Genomic DNA, 22,317 nt, shown 5'->3' with positions numbered 1-22,317 from the left:
GAGAGAGTAGGAGCACTGGGGGCGACTAGTGGTGGCTTTTTAACATTGTACCCTGGAAGACAACAAGCAGAGCCACATGCTGCAGCTCAGGGCTTTCCTGCACCCACTGCTTGCAGAAGCCAGTGCCCTGCACACATCACCAGCAGGTCTTGGATATGGCAATGGATTCACTGATTAGAAGTTTTGGGTGTCCAGATCAAAGCTGCCCCAGGTTAGTACTAGTCTGTGGTATATATAACCTGCAAGGCTCCTGCCCTCCTGTATAACACCATATGTGAACTTTGGAGCTCAATTATTTAGGGTCCCTACCGGAAACACTTCAAGTGATCATAATTAAGGACTTGGGGTGGAAACTATGCCTTGCTTTCACAAAAAAAAGAAAAAAAAAACATTCTTGTAGCTCAATGGATTTATCTGAAATTTATACAGCCTAATTCCTGCAAAATGCAGTGTACACATCTTACCTGCAAACCTGGACCTCCTTATTCATACAATTGTCTCAAATACGTTGAACGCCTACAGCAGATAAATCACCCCATCTATACCAAGCTATGGGTCATACACAGATATATCATATACATATTCATCATTCACAGATATATCATATACAGATACATCATACTGTACACAGATATACCCACTACTAGATTTAAATGCCTTGACTTTCCAATTCTGCTATCTATTTAGGTAAGTCGAATACAGTGTAACTGATGAAAGGGTTAAAGGGATCTTGACTCATATCAAATCATTATATATAATGTATGGTTGGGGGGGTGATAACAAGAACAAACACAATTTTTATTTCTGTATTTTATACATAAGCCAAGCTACAAATGAATCAGGATGTATAGTGTATTTCCATGTACCTCCTGGATATCACTATTGACCATGGAAATGCTTTTCCTTGCAAATATTGCGGTGCAAATAAACCCGACACAGAAAGGGTGCAAATTGTTTTTAAAGAAGCAGTTGGTTTAATCTATATTTATCTGTCGTAAACTAAATCCTTCCTGCACCTGTGAAAATAGAGATTTCTTCCAAAATCTGCAATATTACAATAAAAACTAAAAAGATTGTCATGTTAACACGGAAAAAAAATGTTAATATAAGAACAGGGACATATTGCAGGTCAATGATAGGATTTGTTATAATTAAACAATTGAAAGAATAAAACATCATTGTCATTTTATCCCATAGGAGGTACCTTCTCTTAGTGAGACTCTCAAAATCAATGAGCAGAATGGCAAGGTGAGGGAATGATTGCAGAGGGAGAACATCATGTCAATATGTGGGATATATATATATATACACACACACATGATTGCATTTTATTTTAAAAAGCAGGCACATAGGGATCGGGGGCAAGGTTGAATTGAACACTACTATTCATTTCTAATCTTATACAATTTCATTTTATTGCTAAGAAATTGAATCATCCCAATTTCTTCTATTAAACAAATATTGTAAAAACCGTTTGAAACACGAGATCAGGAGACAGCACTCTGGTAAGTTTGATCACAAGTTTTTGCATTGAAAAAGACACATAAACCGACGTTTCGGTCCCCCAGTGGGACCTTTCTCAAGGTGGTGCCCTGTGTGCTCATTTGCATGCCATTTCCCAGAATCCCTTGCTGCAGTGGAAGTGCTGTGTGATAATGGTGAAAGGTGGGGTTGCAGTCCCGTCTAAGACATGCAAATGAGCATGCAGTAATATTTCCATTTGAGAGAGATATATGTATATATATGCATATAGTTATTAATATATTTACTGCATTTTTACTCTTACTAAAAAGTTCAGTAACATCACTATTTAGTGTGTGTATTATTCAGAGGCTCCCAAAATATCTGTTTGACCCGGGCAGATGATTAATTGCACTTAAAAATAACCCCTCCTTCCTGATCCCTATTGCTATGAATACCTCATCAACACCCTTTAAACCTGTGGGATACACAGGAGGCTGTGGGCAGCAGCACACATGATCCAGACTGCTGGGGAAGAGAGGAGTCATTCTTTATTTCATCCTGCTTTCCCCAGGATCAAGCCAAAGTCCAGCACATGAAAACTTATTGCTGATGTATCCTTTTACAGAAAGCAGCATGGTGCTCTTACTCCTCAGCTGCTCAGGGAATTTCAGGGATCTTATAGCCAGAATTGGAATAATATATATGAAAAGTAAAGGATTATCTCTGTGAACAAAACACCCATTCAGTGCTAAAGTGGCCAGTCTACCTGGTACCAAAGGGTTAAGGGAATACAGAATACTTGAATGCACCAATGCAATCATTTAGCCTGGTGAGTGAGGCTCTGAAATGACATTAACTGGTAAAGTGATTTTCAGGCAGTAAAAGAGAGCTAGAGTCCCCAAAAAGTGAATTAAATAATTAATAATATTAGTAGTGCTGTAGTGAATGGGCTGTTCTTAGTGGTGGATCAGGTGACACACTCACACACACTTTTGAATCCAATTCTGCTTCAGTTCCACTCCTGCCCTTCTCACCTACAGTCTGCAAACTCCCAACCCCCACCTGCTGTCACAATGATGGATGTCACAGGGTCACTTAGGCCTTGTCAGTAATGCAGAAGAGTTTAGAATATGAATGTAAAAGGCTGCAGAAGGGACTTAAAAAAAGACCTGTATCTTCTACATTGTTGTTATTATGCATTCTCTCTTCCAGTCCAAGAACATGTGATGTGTGTGATCGTTTCTTATAATGATCTCTATATTTTCAGCAATTGTGTGCCTGGTTAATATTATATGAACAGCATATCTTTCTATATCTTATCTACTTATAAATATATATATACAGTATATATATATATATACATATATATATATACATATATATATATATATATATATATATATATATATATATATATATATATATATATATATATATATAGACCATACGATACCGGTTGCAACACGAAATCAAGGGACAGCACGCAGGTAAGTAGATCATACATTTTCTAGATTTGATAGAAGACACAAAAACCGACGTTTCGGTCTGCCAGTGGGACCTTTCTCAAGGTGGTGCAATTGAATGCAGTGCACAATACATATATATATATATATACCCAAAACCCCAGTGCATTCAATAATACCAATCACAGTTAATAAGCCTCACCTGCCTATGTGTCCTGCATCCACAGTATCAGCAGGTAAAGAGCGGCCATTTTCAATATATTAACTCTATATTTGTTTACCTGATATGTGTTTGGGCATGCGCAAAAGGCTACTGCTGAGAGACTGCATAAGTCTACCAGACCCGGCGATATCTTGGATAAATCGAGAGAGTGCGCAAGTCGTAGAAACCTTTGTATATCAGTATTACTGACCTGAAGAAGAGAGGAAAACTCTCGAAAAGCTTGTCCTATGACATAAATTGTTAGTCCAAATAAAAAAGGTATCACCTAATACTGAGGAACTCATTTATTCTGCACTATATATATACTATGAGAGAGAGAGAGGTATTTTCTAAATATATAGATATAGAATTATAGATATATTGGACGGTGTTAAATTACTCATACTCCATGTAGCTTTAATTAATAGCAATGTATTAGTTTGTTCGGACAGGGGTAAAAATAGCCCAGCTCAAAGTCGATTTTGCTTCTCAAATGGCTTTTGCAGGGCAGAGTGAAGGAAATGCAGGAATGTTCAGATCTCAGTTGTCAGGAAGTCATAAGGTATTATCAGTAGATTAACAACCACAGTTTTATAGTAGTTTGAAAGGCAAGATTAGGGCACATAAACTCATTGTTTTTATTTCCTTATTGCCCCATCCTCAACAGCTTGAAAATATTAGTAGCTTGAATATTTAAATGCCTTGTTAGCAAAGCAATTTGTTGCTGGCCACCCTGGAAGTGAAGGGGTTAAATGATTTTTAACATGTATTTCTTTTTTAAATCTTTTTGACCCATACATAGTTTGTAGTTGCATACAGAACTGTGAACATCCAAGTTATTTAACATTATTCTATTCTCCTTTGCGTTTTGCTGTCTGACACTTCTGATCATTAACACTAAAAGCTGTTAATGTCTTGTCTTGTCTCACAGCTCCCCCTTTAGTCTCTTTGCTATCTCTGTCTCATGTTCAAAGCCAGATCAATAGCAGCTTCATTGTAACCTTGACCTATCCCTCGCCCCAGTCTCCATCTGCAGCTGGCCCTATGTAGTGGTTTCCCACATGTCCTGTAGATACCAACTCACAATTGGTGACTACAGACAAACATAAACGACTGTCTCTCTACAGGGGCTTAATAAACACACCACCAGGTCTGATAGGAGCAGTATCAAACCGCAAACTATCTCCAAGAGTTATTTTATACAACCACATATCGATTTCCCATCAACCAGTCCAGAAATAAAGAACTACTATATTACATAAATATAATTCAGTCATTTTAGATGTGTGTTCACCCCTTCTTTGCTGAAGGGGAATACTACACAATGCTGTGCTTTACATAGAAACCCCCCAGACGCATTTGTGTAAGAATTTGCCTTTATGGTCTGCATGCACTCAATTATATTAATACTAAACCGCATATCTGCTGTTATAACTTACAAATGATATTAAAGTATTGTATGTATGTATCATTTTATTTCAATGGCGCCAACATAGTACGTAGCGCTTTACAAAATGATAATACAAGGCATAATACAATATAATTACAATAAACATACTGGGAGAGATGGAAAAAGAGGGGGAGTTCCCAGCTCTCACTGACGAAGAGAGGTAAAGGAGATCGAATGGAGAATATGCCAAAAATAATTTAATGAATGGATATATCAAAAGAAGCAAAAAGTACACAACTTGGATCCCGCTACACGCATAAACAAAATATCAGTAAGGCAAAAAGGCATGGAGAAAGGGAGATAACCCAAGGATGGGGAGGGAGGACAAGGGAAACCACAAAGGGGGAAAGGAAAAGGTAAGGTAGGAAAGGTAAAAACAGGGCAAAATAGGGGGTCAACATTTCGGGGTGATGGCCCCTTCCTCAGGCCCGTTCCCAGAGGTCCAAATGACCAGAGGTACTTTCCTTCAACCTTGTGTATAAAAGAAGCGCTACTTCCTAAAAAAGTTCAAGTATCAATACCATAAGAAGCCCTATAGTGAATGAGAGTACAATGTCAACAGCTCCTAATGAGAAGTCTATCATAGCAATCAATATGCCAATAAATGTGCCCAAGGCAATTGTCCAATACAAGGCATAATAAAATATAATTACAATAAACAGACTGGGAGAGATGTATCAACACAAGAAAAGTGCAAATAAAAGTTTGTTTTGATGCATTGCTCCATTTTCTGTTTGCGTTTGAGTCAAATGTATGAAAGTGGGCGTCATGAAACGCCTCCTTAACTCCTACCATTGTTACTCCCAAAATCACAAGGTGAAGCAAACGGTGCAAAACTCAGAGCAACAACCTTGATACCGTGACGCAATGAGACAGAAGATCAAGACAGCGCAATTTGCATCAATTTGATACATCACCCTCACTGTATCTATGTCACCCAACATACTGCTTAGATTTTAAGCTCTCCAGTGCAGGGACTCCCTTTCCTATTGTGTGCATTTATATTTGTTGCACATTATGAATTATAATTCCCTGTATATTAATGTTTATTTTGTAAGGGACTGAATGCAGTGTTGGCACTATCTAAAAAAAGCATACATACATGCATTAAGATTACTACTAACAAATATTGTAATGTATTTAAGTTTCTGAATTTTTAACATTTTAATGTTAAATGCAATTTTTTGTTAATGTATTTTCCACTAACTTGTGTTTGTACATTCAGATTCCACTCTGTCATTGAAACATGTTATACTGTCCATTATTAAAACATGTTTTGCAGAATTGGTTCCAAGATAATTCTACATGAAAATCAAACAGTTTCCAGGTTGAAGCTTATATTCAAGACAATTATGTAATATCTTGTATTTATATAGCAGATTTAGATTCTAAACACTTTACAATTCTTTATAAATGGTACTCATGCAGCCACCTCTGGTACTAAGTCCCTGTGAAAACTGACAATTCTCTTCAGTACTCTTGTAAAGTTCAGGTTAAAAAAAAACAAATTGACAGTCATTGCAAAAACTACCTCTTAAGATAATGTTATGGGTTTCATAAAGTCCAAAGGTATGATATTTTCATTTATTGGCTCATTGCCTCTCACAATGCAGCCTCCTAAAAATATACCCTAACCAATCCTATATAATGGGGTATGATGACATAAAATAATATTTGATATCAGCTAGATGACAGAAGGGATTGCATTATTGGAACCAATGAACTCATACCATGCAAGTCTGCTGTATATGAATATGTCTGTTACTGTTTTCTTGCTGGTAACACACTCACACACACACACACACAAACCCTCCACAGTAAAGCATATCGCAAATGGAAATATTACTGTATATTCATTTGTATGTCTTAGACAGGTCTGCAACTCTGTCTTTCACCATTATCGCCCAGCACACAGCACTTCCACTGCAGCAAAGGAGACTGGGAAATGACATGCAAATGAGCACATAGTGCCACCTTTTGTCTCAAGCTCATATTACACGAGCAAACCTTAAGCCAATGCATGCTGCTTTAAACACAGCTTTTAAGCATAGGCTGGGGTGAGATGCAAAGCCAGTAAACCCACTCACAGACATGTTTCAACCTCAATGGGTATCATCAGTGTGAGGTTGGTTATGCTGGCTATGCTGGCTAACTTCACCATGTCTCTAGAACACAATATAATATAATGTAATATACTATATATGTTCGAATGGTATCTCTAGGACAAATAGGATATTTATCTTTTTCAAAATGTATCTCTCCATATTCTCATACAGTGATAAACAACTATATGCTATACTTAATACTATTTTATATTACACATATTAGTTTATCATCTAGTTTTGTTAAAAGTAGAATGAGTCTTAAAAAAAACCCACCAAAGGAGAAAATACCGCTCTCTTATATAACAAATAATCAACAGTGTTGGATATATAGTATATATATTAACCTAAGTACTAATTTGGTACTGGGTGCAGTCTGAGTGCTGAACTGAAATCTATTTTCAAGGCTTAGAGGGAAGGCTGGTGTTAGCAGCCAGTCTCTAAAAAAGAAGCACTCTAATGATGCACACCAAGGTTTATTTAAAACTTAACATTTATTATGTCTGCTATTAATACTTTAGAACACAGGTGAACAAATACATTTTTTTAGTTTTATTTAATTTTGCTTAAAACATTTGTGAGGAGATAAGTGAAGAAATGTAGTGTGCCTTTGGTGTTTCTGATATAAAAAAAAAAAAAATAATTGTTATATGTGTTATCAATAAAGGTTGTTATTATATACTGTGTGTGTTATCAGTAAAGGTTGTTATTATATACTGTGTGTGTTTACTATTACTATTGGTTCCTGTGAGGGGCTTCTCCCACTATGCCAGGATCCCTCGCAGGTGGAGGCGCTGCACCGAGACGATAATTATACCACCCCAGGCTCCCCATGGCAGAGGCTTGGGTACTCTGTGAGCCAACAGGTAACAGCAGTATCGGTAGTCTCTTTATTTAGGGGAATGAGAGCTACATATATATAAAGTTGGGGTGTTTTGGACAGAATGTAATTCTTCAAGTAACCATCTCACTGGTTCATATAGCGTGTTCCTTACTTGTGCATGGAGCATAGTGGCGCTATCTGTGTAACATACTGACTGTCCATTGCAGGGTCTCTTTTAGCCTTATGTCACTTAGATTGTAAGCTCTTTGGGGCAGGATCTCCTTTAGCCTTTGGTTGTCAATTACCTAAAACAGACAGGAGGAGTGACCCTCGCTCAGCTGCATTGAGAGGAGGGGAGGTGCACCTCTGGGCTAAGAGATTCTAGATAGATACTAGAACAAGAGAAAGCAAACCCAGTTATTGGTCACTCAAACACCCTTTACAATGAATAGATGATGATAGTTAAACAACTTTAAATAGGTAATTTAAAAATAATGGGATGAAATAACGATGATCGATTCACTGTAACTCTAACAAAGCCCTGAAGTGAGTGCTAGGGTATTTATACACTTGAATACAAACACTGTAGCGTATAGGTGAACCTAAAGGAGTCACACCCAACAACATCTAATCAAAGCAATATTAGCTAGTTGTGTGGGCTGTTAAGGGGTTAAATTGTCACTGTTGCTGCACAGCAGGCTCATGGATAAACTGGAACAATTAGTCTGGCAGCCAGTGAGTAAATCAAAGTCAGGTACTGGAACATGTAAATGATTGAGGAGGGAAATACCCTCACTCACAGAGGTAGCAGCATCATGTTAAATACCTATTGTATTAGATAGTGTGTTAGAGCAGCGGTGCGCAAAGTGGGGGCGCGACCCCCAGGGGGCACGAGATTACCGGCAGGGGGCGCGGGGTTTACAGAGGCCCCGCGCACTTCCCGAAGGCACTTAAATTAAGTGCCGGGGGAGATGCAGGGCCTTTGTAAACCTACTTATCTTGATTCAGCCGGCATCTGGAGACGCGTCAAAATACCCCAAAGTCCCCCAATACATATAAAAATACCCCCAATACATATAAAAATACAGACTTACCTTGGGTCAGGCCAGGCCTAGTGTCTGTGGGGGTCCGCTGGCTGGGGGGACCCGGCCGGTGCTATACATTTCCCCCAACCTCTGGCCAGGCCCTGCTGCCGGTCGTGTCCGGGCCCCAACTCTCAGCTACCTATAAGCCTCTTTCTTTCTCTGCCCCACGCCGCCAAGCTTCCACTTCTGGCGCGCTACGGAGCTCTCTGACGTCAGCGCGCTGGAAGTAAGCTTGACCCAGCTTCCAGCGCGCATGCGTTGACGTCAGAGAGCCCCGTCGCATGCCGGCAGTGGAAGCTCAGCGGCGTGGGGCAGAGAAAGAAAGAGGCTTGTAGGCAGCTGAGAGTCAGGGCCCGGCCGCAACCAGCAGCAGGGCCTGGCCAGAGGTTGGGAGAAATGTACAGCGCTGGCAGAGCTCCCCCAGCCAGTAGGCCCGGGACACCAACCCTGGAAGACCCCCCTTTTTGGCGGCCCTGACAACAGTGACCCAGAGGCTCCCCAGCTCAGCATCAGCATCAGCCACACGGTATCTGCGATCCTTCCTCTCCCTGCTCCTGTCAGTGGCAGAAGTCTCATTTAACTCCCTACGGAGAGGAGGAGGGAGCTTCGGATCAGCACAGCACCACAGGCTCCAAGGTAAGTACACACTCCCTCTGCTGTTTTGACTGTAGGGATTTTTGCCGCGCATGCCGGCAGCTCCGTTAAAATAAATTGTTGTGTGTTTATGGAAGAGAGAGAAAGTGTGTGTGTGTGTAGAAGAGAGAGGGAGCGTAAGAGGGAGAGTGAGAGGGGAAGAGGGAGTGTAAGGTTGAGAGGGGAAGGGGGAGCGTAAGGGGGGGGGGAAATAGAGACAGGGACAGACATGAGAAGGGGGAGAGGTTTGGGGTTCCCCAGAATTTCACAAACTAATTCTGGGGTTCCTTAACTAAAAAAATGTTGAAACCCACTGTCCTAGGCAGACGCTTGCAATGCAAGCATGAGACAATGTAACAGCTCCTAGTACAAAATGTAGCTAATCGAGACACATAATATCACTGCATCCCTGCATGAAGGCTGGATCAGTGTGAGTCAGGGAGCCGCGGCATGACGCGTACGCCCTTATGTGGATTAGTAAGCCCTGTTCGTGCACAGGACTATGCCTGTTACTTCCTTGTCGCCAATGTGGGCGTCTCGTGTGCGAACGCTTTTTCGAGGCCTGTGATACCCCCAGTGGTGTCGCTAGGGAGTTATATAGCAGCATCAATCAGTCAGCTATGAGAAGTTAACCCCTTGTGTCCGCGATGTGGAATTGAGGTAAATAATAGAATGTGAGATCCATAGCCACTGCTACTATGTGGGTATAGCACCATAAAGAAAGCCACAAATACCTATTACTGTAGGTCATAAAAGACAGAGCTGTAAATCTAAGTAAAAGAACATTAGCTTCAATGGCCATTCTGAGCCATATAAATTGACGTCTAAAGATATAAGTGTCAGTTATGTCCAGCTTAGGTGCATATATATAAATAAAAAAGTAGCCCAAAAACTAAAGGAAAATGAAGGTGGAAAAGACAACATGGGGTAACTACATCAAAGAATAAAAGGGACCTCAAAGATAAAGGACTATCGTCATTAGAAATATAGGACACCGGTATGTCCAAATATATTTGATAAAATTAAAAATGGCTGATAGTAAGCAATAAAACCAAATGAAGGGAAAAAAATCAGTAATACAGGAACATAAGAGAGCTCAACATACAAACCCATAGAGGTACTGTAGTGTCAAAAAGGATCCGGGTTAGAGTAATATTGTCCTTGAGAGTAGAGGCAAGATGGGCCTTAAGTTTGTATAGAGGGTCCATCTGATAGGGACGGCTGGATAGATGGAACACCACCAAGTTATTAGATGGTTAGTGCCCCTAAGGTTCAGATGAACAGCGTAAACCCCAAATCCTCATTCAAACCCTTTGGGGTCAGTCAGGGTTTGTAGTGTGTAAATCCCTTCTGCCCCCCTGGGGAATGTTGACCAATCTCTATAAAGTTCAGTGTGTCAGTATCCCCACTATCCCTACTCTCTAAAATCCAGAGGGAGCACAATGGGTCATTTAGAATAACGAAAGAGAAACACAATAGTGCAAAAACGTATGATACAGGTGGTTATCTGAGAGGAAATCTTGGCTCCTATGAATTTCATACTCACAGTGTTCTATTCAAAATAGCCACAGTTTAGGAATGCGCTTTCTCTCTCACTTTGAATCCTGGCTCCTTCTTTCTCTCCTCAGATTCCCCTGTACTTCTACTTGGGGACTTAAACTGCCATATTGGTGACCCCTCTCTCTTTTGGGCTTCCCGCTTCCTCTCCCTAACCTCTTCTTTTGGCCTTCAACAGTGGACTGTTGCCAGCTCCCACAAAGATAGCCACTAACTGGACCTGGTTTTCACTAAAAACTTTTTGCTCCTTGACTCTTCCATTTCCCCCTTTCCTCTCTCTGACCATACCTCATCTCATTTTCTCTCTCTCACTTCTCCCCTTCTCCACATCCATCTACCCCTCGTTTCTGCAGAAACATTCCATTAACCTCTCCCGTCTCTTGACTCCTCTTTGAGCGCCTCCCTCTCCTCTCTCAGTTCTGCTACAGAGTCTGACAACCTGGTCAGGAACTACAACTTTGCCCTATCCTCCTCTCTTAATTTACATGCCACTCTTTTTCTCTCCCACTCTCGCCCTTCTAACCTCAGACCCTAGCTAAACTGCCACACACGTATGCTCTGCTCCTGCACTCACTCCTCTGAATGCCTCTGGAGGTAATCTCACACTCCCGCAGACTTCCTTTACTACAAATGTATCTACCCTGTTTCAATACTGCCCTCTCCCAGGCTAAACAAACCTACTTTTCATCACTAATCAACACACACAACTCTAACCCATGCAGACTCTTCACTGTCTTTGACTCTCTACTCAGACCACCGTCTGTTACTGGTTTTTCTTCCTCTAATTCACCTCAGGACTTTGCTGACTATTTCAAGACTAAGGTGGATTCTAGTGGGCAAGACACCCTCTCTGTATCCTCCTCACATTCTATACCTTTTCCTAACTCTCCTCCTGCCTTCCTCGACTACTTTTCCTCTGTCACAGAGGAGGATGTGTCTCTTCTCCTTCTATCCCTTTCCCTCTTAACCCCATGCACTCCCATCTCCTCAAACCTTTTGCTCCTGTGCTAATCCCTACACTTACACATATTTTCAACTCCTCCCTCTGCTCTGGTACCTTTCCTGTCTCTTTCAAGCACGCAACATTTATACCTTTATTCAAAAACAGCAAGCTTGACCTTACCTGTCTCTCTAATTTCACCCTGTCTCCCGTCTGTCTTTTGCCTCTAAACTCCTTGAACGACTTGTGTTCTCTCACTTGCTCCACTTTCTCACGACCTACTCTCTCCTAGACCCTCTACAATCTGGCTTCTGCACTGCTCACTCCACTGAAACAGCCCTCACTAAAATAACAAATGACCTCCATGCTGTTAAAGGCAAAGGTCATTACACTTTGCTCATATTACTTGACCTCTCTGCAGCCTTTGATACTGTGGACCGCCGTCTTCTATTTCACATTCTCCATACTCTTGGGATTCGTAACAAAGCTCTATCCTGGATTTCCTCTTACCTCTCCCATCGTACTTTCAGTGTCTCATTTGTTAATACATCATCCTCCTCTGTTTATCTCTCTGTGGGTGTACCTGGGACCGCTTCTCTTTTCTCTTTACACACTCTCTATAGGTGATCTTATCCAATTTCTTAGGTTCAAATATCAGCTCCCTGCTGATGACACACAAATGTACCTTTCTACCCCTGACCTCACACCTGCTGTACAGATCAAAGTCTCAGAAGTCTTTGTCTTTCTGCTTTATCATCCTGGATGGCCCTCAACCGACTGAAACTTAACATGTCCTAGATGGAGCTCCTCATACTTCCTCCCAACCTGCCCGCTTCTACATTACTGTTGGTAGTACTATCATACACCCAGTATCACAAGCATGCTTCCTAGGGTCACACTTGACTCCTCCCTCACATTCTCCTCTCACATTCACAATGTAGCTGAAGCCTGTTGTTTTTACCTCCATTGCAAATATACGCCATTTCCCCTGTCCCTCTACTGCTAAAACTTTAATGCAGGCCCTCATTCTCTCCTGTCTCGCCAATTGTAACCTTATAATGCCCGGCCTTTCTTCCTCTCGCCTGTCTCCCCTACAATCCTTAACACTGCTGCTAGAATCACTATACTCTCTCCAAAATCTGTCTCAGCGTCTCTCCTGCTGAAATCCCTCTCCTGGTTTCCTATCAAATCCCGTATTACTTACAAAATTCTCCTCCTCACTTTTAAGGCTATACACTCTTTTCCCCCTCCTTACATCTCAGCCCTAATTTCTCACTATACACCTGCCCGACTCTTGCGTTCTGCTCAAGGATGTCTTCTATCTACCATTTTTGTATCTAAAGCCCTCTCCCACCTAAAACCTTTCTCATTCACTGTCCCACCCCTCTGGAATGTTTTCCCCTCAATATCCAACTAGTACCCTCTCCACCTTTAAGATCGATCTAAAAATGCACCTCTTCAATGAAGCATATGAGTAGCTCCGCTGGCTGATACTATACATCTCAGATGTATTGACCTTGACCCCTTGCAGATGCAGTTACCATAACACCCTCCTGCTGTCTCTGTAAGTTCTCCCTAATTGCCACTTAGATTGTAAGCTCTTTGAGGCAGAGACCCCACTTCCTACTGTTACTGTCATGTCTGAAGCTCTTATTCCTAGTATGTGTTATATTATTATGCAATGTGTATTACTGCTGTAAAGCGCTATGTATATAAATGGCGCTATGAGAATAAAAAATATATATACATAAATATATGTCTAATAATTGGGGTACATAAAAGATATAATGCTGCACACCATGAAAAAATCAAATATACTTCCAGGGGGACCCTGCCAGAGTATCAAGATGTCGTCGATAAATCCCACCCAAAGTTCGATACAGGATGTACATTTATCTAGATCCTCTATGAACACCTTTTGGGCCTCCCAACACCCATTTACCTGTTGCACTTATTCCCATTGTTTGTTGTGTACATTATTTACCTCCTATTGTAATGTTGCAAAGCGCTGTGTACATGGTTGACGCTGTATAAATAACATTATACATATGTACATTGCAATCATTTACATTTTTAACTGTATTACAGAAGCTGATTCACCTAAATGATGAGGTACAAACCCTATTACTTGCTTAGAATAGGATCTCACCATACATATAGTTAAGCACACAATGTCAGGCGTACCAAAAATATTACAAATAAACAGAAAATTAAAGCACACAAAGATTCAATACTCTGTTTTGAATTTGTACTTTACTACTATCGATCTCATAAGGCAAATTTATAGAAGATTACAGTAATTTCATGTACTCCCAAACGTGTTGAAGTTAGTTAAAGTTGTTAGGTGTGCGCTGACCACCAGATCCCCTAGTAACCCTTAAGCTTGTCCCTCCTGCAGCTCATCACTCTCCCACAATCAACGGGCCAAAACAAAAACTCAGAAACAAGGAGTTTACACGCACCATAATGAAGGACGCTGGAGACCGTGACGACGAACGCCTGAAGTCCGCACTCCCCCATGAGTATGCTGAGGTCAGCTGTTTTGCTTCTTGCTGCTTGTGACAATGTCATAACAAGTACCGGGACTCTTTTCCAACTATAGCCCTGCCCCCGTGTTTGTGGGTTTGCTGTTAATCATCTATTGGGGCGTAGCTGAGTTTAGCATCCGAGCTCAAGTTGTGGAAAGATCGGATAATTTTTTACTAAATTGTAAGTGCTAATTATTGCATATATTTTTTACTTAAAGTATAAATTATTTGTATTAAGTTTGTTTTTCTGTGCACTCTTTCTTGTTTATTAATATACTCCCAAACACCTTAAAAATAGAAGCAGGCATCTTTGGGGTGCAAAACTATGGAAGGTAACGATCACTGTAGACAGCATACAGAATGTAATTAAACAGTACTAACAGAAAATCCAGCAGTCTGCACATGAATTGAAATGATAATGCAAAGAGCAGAGGGACTTTCCAAATATTCAGTTTAAAGAGGTGTAACAGGGGACTTATCCCTGTTCAAAAATGTGCCTCTAATCCAGCAGTGTGGTGGTTAACTACTGGTAGACAATTAACCAACACCACCTGGCTGATTACAGGTGTCAGAAAAAGCCTGCCTCTGAGACAGGAAGAGAGATTCTTTCTGAGCTCACATGTGAGCTGAGCTGACCCAGGACCAGAAAGAGCATGGAATTCCTTAGTCTCACATGTGACGTGGGGCTGAACCAAGGAAAGACTCTACTGTCTTGAGCTGTAGAGATCTGGACGCTGCCAGCAAGACACAGGGAGCAATACTTCTAAACCTAGATCCTGACATTGCCTTATCGCACAAGGGTGTGGACACCAGGAGAACAGAGAAGCCTTCCCCTACAACTACAAGAGACAGATAAGACTTTTCTTATAAGACTGTTATCTATGTCTATATATAAATGTCTCTATGATTTGGGCTGGTGAATCGCTGAGCTAACCACACAGTTAAAGAGAGCTGGACTGCAAGTGTAGATATACTCCAAAGTTGAGCAGGATTTGTTTGGCTCACTATTTTTCATATGTTTTGCTGTGTTTAAAGCGACAGGCGCAATAAAGCCTTATTTTAATTTAACCTTTAAAACAGTTTCCATTGCGTACCTCTGCACATGTCCTCTTACAAGAGGCTTATAAAAAGTATTGCTACTATACCGGCTCTGAAACAAATCTACATTTGGAAAAACATGTTGAATGATGTATACAATGTTTATGCTGCTAAAATTAAAAGAAGGATAATCTTTCTAAAACAAATATCTGCTCATGTATTACAGCCAATGGGATTGAAGACAATCCCATTGGTTGCTGTACCATGTGATAGGTTACCTTAGTTCAAAAGGATGTGACGTCACTTTAATGGATGATGTCACATCCTTTTGAACTAAGGTAACCTATCACATGGTACAGCAACCAATGGGATTGTCTTCAATACCATTGGCTGTAATACCATGCGATGCAGTTATGTGGTTTGAAGGATGTAATGTACCTCTCTTGGAGATGACGTCACATCCATCTCCAAAAAAAAAAGAGGCGGCACATGATACAGCATCTGATCAGATTGGAGTTGTATCATCTGACCCAAAAATGTGACATCATAGGCCATATTTAAGGCCTTGACGGCTCATTTGAGCTCAAGAAGCCGACGAGACAACATCGGTTGGGATCTAACATTGACAGATGAAGATAGGGAGATGGGAGAGGGAGTGGCTCAGTGAGTAAAAGACACTGACTGGTACTGAGAGTTTGAAGCAGGCGAGCCTGGTTCAATTCCCGGTGTCGGCTCCTTGTGACCTTGGGCAAGTCACTTTATCTCCCTGTGCCTCAGGCACCAAAAAACATAGATTATAAGCTCCACGGGGCAGGGACCTGTGCCTGCAAAATGTCTCTGTAAAGCGCTACATAAAACTAGCAGCGCTATACAAAAACATGCTATTATTATTATTATTATTATTATTATAGAAAATTACAGAAAAGCAAGAAATAATCACAGATGAAGAGAGAAGAAGGTGATTGAAGATAAAAGAAAGAAGATTTTTTTTACCTGTTCCAGATCTTCATGGTGGATGGCGTCGGATTGAGTTTGATGACGTCACGGTACGAGAGCTTCCTGATACCCGTGGATTCGGATGATCAACACTTCTAAAGGTAAGTTAAATATTGAATGTATGTAAATGTATTTATTTTCAGGTTTTTGGATTGCATATTTTTTATTTTATGTTTTTCTTTGCACATTGACTGATAATGTATTAATCTGTACCCCTTTAGGGTACAGATCAATACAGTATTAGCAAATACATTTTTTGGCAAATGCTTGCTTTGTATTGCGTGTTATTTTTTCTATTTATGTTTATTCTGTGGATGTCATTGTTTGTCATTTTGCTTGCCTGTTTTGTATTTATTTTCTCTATTGATTAGCGTTTTTAGATAATGATTTCTTGTGTTGGCTCCTGCTTTTAAGTGATGTGTTTGATAGTGGTTTTAATAATTAATTTATTTGCTGGCTACTGGTTGAAATTAATTAATTGTTTAGTTGGTTACTGCTTGTATTTATTGAATTGGTTGGCTAGTGTTTTTATTTATTGAATGGTGTTGTTTAGGTGCTTGTATTGATTATTGTTGAATTTTGGCCTTCATGCTTTTTGATCAGGGTTACCATTGAGTGTAGTGGCTTATCATGCCCATATTATATGGGTATGATGTATCACTATACAAATCAATGGGTAAAGGGTGGGTATAGTGGCTCTGGGGTGGGTGGTTAGGCCTCCAGGATGGGTAGTAGGGGAAGGGGGTTAACCCCTTAATTACTCTAGCAGTTATTAACCGCTAAGGTGATTAAAGGGTTAGGGGCCATTAGATTGTATTTTTTTATGTATTCTTGCTGGCATCGGAGGACATGGCCCTGCAGTATGCTAACGAGGACGCCCTTCACGATGGTATGGGTAAGTAGAATGTTTTTTATTTATTTTTTTATGCTGACTGGCTAATGTTTGATGTAATAATGGGCAAAAGAGCTATTATCCATATCTGGATAATAGTTATTTTGACCATTACTGTACTGTATGTGTTTGGGGGGGGGGCGGGAAGGTGTATTTATTGAAATGTATGCCATATTTTTTTTTAATGTACATTTTATTACTAGTGTACGTGAGCAAGGGGTCTCCGGAGGAGAACCGTGTTGATTTGAGGTTCGGGGACCCCCTGCTTCCCGAGATACAGGCCCCGTTATGGGGTGCCGGTATCTCCTATGCATTGAAATGTCCCGCATCTCGTGACTGTGGAAATTAAATGCATAGGAGATACAAATACCCCATAGTGGGGCCTGTATCTCGGTAAAGCTGTGGGTCACCGAACCGCAAATCGGTTCTGCTCCGGAGACCTCCTGCTCACGTACACTAGTAATAAAATGTACAAGCTGTCCTCGGTTATCCAACGGAATGTGTTCTAGAAGTAGCATTGAATAGTGAAACCGTTGTAAAATAAGTCCCATGTTAATCAGTGGCGGTGAGCGTTGGATAACGCATTCCGGCGTTGAAAAACAACCCAGAGGGTAGCATTGTAAAGCGTTGTATATGCCATTCGTTATAAAGTGAAACATTGGATAGCGAGGACTACCTGTACATTAAAAAAAAATTCGGACGACATTTGCACAGAGAGAGGCGGCTCTCTCTCTCTCTGCAGCAGAAAGAACTCACCGGGTGAGCCCTTTTAAGAGGGGCAATCTTGATGCCGCTGGCTACTCGCCCGTTTTATGAATTTTGCTATCAAAGGTAATTGAGGCTTTCTGAATAGCGTGATAGCAAAGCTCACAAAAACAGCAATTTAAATGGGCCTGCAATTTTTTTAAAGGGACCCTTAGGGCATGGGCCCCTAAGTCTGCTGAATGCAGCATCAGCAGGAATCAAGATGAAAAGTCTCTAAAGCAGATGCAGTATGATATTGTATATGCCTCATTCAGCATTGAAAGGGTTAATGATTGCTGCAGCATCCCAGCACAAAATAACAATGGGCTGCATATAAAAACAAAAAGTAACCGCATTTTTAAACCCCAAACTGCTTTGAAATGCTAACTTTGACCCCTTGAAAAATAATCAGTCTCTTGTCCCTCTGGCAGTGAAGGTTTGATAAGCTATAATATGTTTTAGAATGTGCTGGATCTATTAAGTCAGAATATGTTCATTTTCGTTATCCTTTCATGTTTTATGTCCCAGACTTTCATCTGCCACAGTGCTAATGTGTGGAGTATGTTAGCACATTATAACACAATAACAGGACAGTATTCCTACGTCTGCAAAACGGAGCCACATGAAATAGCCTTATAAAAATAAATATGAGATGAGTATTCATAAGATCTGACTGCTGCAAATTACCTAAAATTACCTGGCCTACAAATTAAATTTTACAACAATGTTTGAAAATACGTTTTCATCAATGATACTATCAAATCCCCAGTATATTTATGTCATGAGGGACGGCATTACAATGGGTTACCTCATTCCTACAGGACCGAACACAGCAGGGGGCTATGGTGTCCCATGTGTCACCAGTGGGGCCTGTCCCAATTGGGGTCCCTCAAGGGTCGGTGCTGTCACTGCTCTTGTTCAAGGTGTATGTAAGACCGCTGGGCGATATCATCTGGAAGCATGGTCTGAAGTGCCACCAGTATGCTGATGACACCCAGATCTATGTTTCTTTCCAGGGCAGCCCAGGGATGGCTGTTGTTACATTGACGGCTTGCTTAGGCGAGGTGGCAACATGGATGGAGATGAATTGGATGCAGGTCAATCCTGACAAGACATAACTAATGATTATAGGTTTGACAAGATGCCTGAGTATGTGACAGTGTCTTACTGTAGGTTTGTAATGTCTGCATCCTCTTTGACAGAGTCTCAATATGCATGCCCAAGTGGTCTCAGTGGTTAAGACTGGGTTTTCTATCTGAGGCTGCTTCGGAACTTGAGTCCTCTCCTGTTGTCTATGAACTTTGAGTCACTGCTCCATGCCTTTGTTTCTACGTGGTTGGACTTTGGGAAGGCCTTATATGCAAGACTACTGGTGTCCATGACATGGAGGCTCCAGCTTGTGCAGAATGCTTCGGCTCGGATGCTGTGACATGTTTCTTGCTTTGAGCATATTACTCCCATCCTGCATGATCTGCACTGGCTTCCTGTGACCTTCCAGGTTCGGTTCAAGTTGACCATTATGGACTTCAAAACCTTGCAAGGCCAAGGCCCTGCCTATCTGCAGTCTCTTTAGATGTCTTAGAGGGATACTGGCTGGTACTGGATATCTCAGGTCCCCAGGGGGGGTCTGCTTCTCTATGCAAAGGGTACTGCACCTCATGCTTGATGGGGGGCCTTCTCGTGTGCAGCTTCCAAGGTCTGGAACTCACTACCACTAGAGCTCAGGTGTATATCGATTTTACCACTGTTTCGGGCACGTGTAAGACTTATTTCTTCCTTCTGGCTTTTCCTGTGTAACAAAATTAATTGTGTATAATGTTAGTTTGTTCTTAAGTTTACTGTAACGTATTGCAGAGTTCCTTAAGTGGAGTCATGTATTTATTTAAAAAATAAATGATGTTGAAAATGATGTTACAGTCATATTAAAGGTAAGTTTGTGTGAGCCTTTGGGAATAATGTTATAGGGAAGTGGCAAACATTCGTCTTTACTCCAGTAGCTATTGGGTTAAAGTGGCAGTCCCATATAAGACCAAATTAAACTAATGACAGTGATGTATTTACTAGCCTCAATCAAGGGGTGTGATTGCTTAAAAGTGCAGGCAAATATCTGACACCTTCAATCATTTTCTTTCAAGTTTGTTCCAGAATTGTTTTGTAGCATTGTATAGCAGGGGCCCCCCTTCGTCCTCTTACCTTCCGCTGCGGCTGCGACCGGCAGCGGAGGCTGGGTAGAGTGCGGGGAGGGCCGTGGTAGCTGTGGGCAGTCAGGAAGGCATGCAGGTTGCCGAAGGTCCCCAGCGGCTCCCGTTGCAGGGCGCCACCATCTTGGAAATGCTTGCACATGCGCAGTACGTTTTGCGTATGCGCAATGGGCTGGCAAGTGCAGCAGCCATCTTGGCACTCCACACGCATGCGCAATGCAAGTGCAAGCGGCGGCCATTAAGGGAATAGCACCGCAGGGGAACTAAAGCCCCCAGAAGGCCATAGGGCCTTTTAGTCAGATGGCTAAACATAGCCAATCACACGTCCGGATTCCCCTGCTCCCTGAGTTGTTACATTTGGTGCGCTTAGGAGCATGCCAGTTGGAGCTGGGACACAGAAGGGTGAGGGTGAGTGTGCAGGGTGTCTGTGACCCCTGCACTTGCCCAGAGACCCCCTTAGGCCCCAGCTAGGCCCCGACTCCCCCTTTGAGCTTGTGGCTGCTGCAGGGACAGGCCCAGTAGATTGGGACACTGCCCCTGTAGTACCAAGCATGAGGGACACAGCCAGGATGTGGCGACGACCTGGCATCTGGTGGTCTGGGATCATATCACCACACAGAGAGAGACTATTACGGTGGACCTTCCAGCTGGATACCAACCCACGTGGAGGCGGACGCTATCGCTGATGGTGAAGGCGTGGGACTGGACGTATCTCTGTCTTCAGTCGGTGCTACCGGGTGCTGGAGCACCCGACAGGTATACCCTATCTTAAAGTGCACCAACAATCTACTGTGGGCAGCGCTGTCACACACACTTGGGGTGGGAGTGCTTATCGTGGGCTAGACTCTGGGACAGAGGGAATACTGTGAGTATATCAATATACGTATTATAAGGTGTTGTTGCATATTATATGTGTGTTCTAAGTTTGTGCCTAGTAAATACCGTTATACCATACACTGGTGTGTGTTACTGCTTATATTGTCCTGTGACGGGGTTCTCCAGTATAACTAGGATCCCTCATAGATGGAGGCGCTGTCACCAGACCGATCAGGTACACCCCAGGCTCCCAGCAGCGGAGGTTCAGGCCTCCTGTGAGCCACAGGTAAAACACACACACACTCAGTAGCTGTGATATCTCCCATAGGGTGGGGGAAACTGCGCTACATTTGGAGGCGCTGCTGAGATTCAGACCTGGGGTGCCCGATTCAGCAGTTAAATTAGTATACCAATCAGAACACCATGTTTACGCCCTCCCAGCAACAGGTCCACGACTGGGCCTTAGAGCTCTGTGAACCTCTGCGCCACATGGTTGCAGTGGGAGGAGTCCCCGCCCTCATGTCAATGTTTACCATTCGCGACCTAGTGAGAAAATCTCCTGGTCTGAGTGACACCATGATCATTGGCAGAAAATATGACACCGCTTATCGGTGGAGTGTCGTACTACTGGGCACCGGGCAAGAAATATGCATAGATGATGCCCCCCAGGCCATAAATCAATCAGAGGCTCTGCCCGAGGGCTACCCCCTCATATACCACAGACTATCACCTCCTATGGCCGCATCCACCTCAGGACTCTTCTCAGAGGTTCCCTATCATGCTGAAGCGTCCACCTCCTCCTACACCCCTGGTGGATGGAGGACTAAAGTCCCGGTCTCAAGTACACCCATCAGCGCCGACTTACCCATACCCAGGGTAACCTTCACCTCCAACGTTATACCAGAGACACCTACTGCTAGTGGGTACAAGAGTAGCCACATGCAAGCTTCTAGATAGAACCCAGTCAATTACAGTCACCTGTCTCAGGGAACTTCCAACCTGGAAGTAACTCTACCCCAATTGGTAGAAGCTCTAACCCTGTCCTCCCAATCCCAGAGTTATAGGAAGCTCAAGGCATTCTCTGGGATAATCACCATTCCAGTGGAAGAAGAAGGGATCGATTCCTGGAAGGAACACACTCTTAAAGTACTGGGTGAATGGTCCTGCACCGAGGCGGTGAAGCGGTGAAGCGGCAAAGAATAATGGAGAGCCTCTGACCGTCAGCCTCCACCATGGTAAGCATGCATCAAGATCAGGACGATGACATCTTGGCCCAGAGGATCGTGGACCTACTGATGCGTGTCTATGGTATCAAAGAAGACAAGAGTGAACTGTGGTCAACGTACAATAGTCTTCGACAGAAGGAAGGCGAAGATCTGTCCA

General features: G+C 42.2%; 1 long non-coding RNA gene across 1 annotated transcript; it reads left to right on the top strand.

Annotated features, from left to right (window-relative positions):
* The first annotated feature begins 93 nt into the window (after positions 1 to 93).
* Positions 94 to 5,665, top strand: LOC142502266 (uncharacterized). Its single transcript, XR_012803704.1, has 4 exons — positions 94 to 211; positions 1,198 to 1,248; positions 2,036 to 2,075; positions 5,396 to 5,665. It is a non-coding gene; the product is annotated as an uncharacterized LOC142502266 (long non-coding RNA).
* The last annotated feature ends 16,652 nt before the right edge of the window (positions 5,666 to 22,317 follow it).

Source organism: Ascaphus truei, chromosome 9, assembly GCF_040206685.1.
Source record: "Ascaphus truei isolate aAscTru1 chromosome 9, aAscTru1.hap1, whole genome shotgun sequence".
Lineage (NCBI taxonomy): Eukaryota > Metazoa > Chordata > Amphibia > Anura > Ascaphidae > Ascaphus > Ascaphus truei.
Note: the sequence above shows the minus strand (reverse complement) of the source record. Positions and strands in the feature narration are given on the sequence as shown.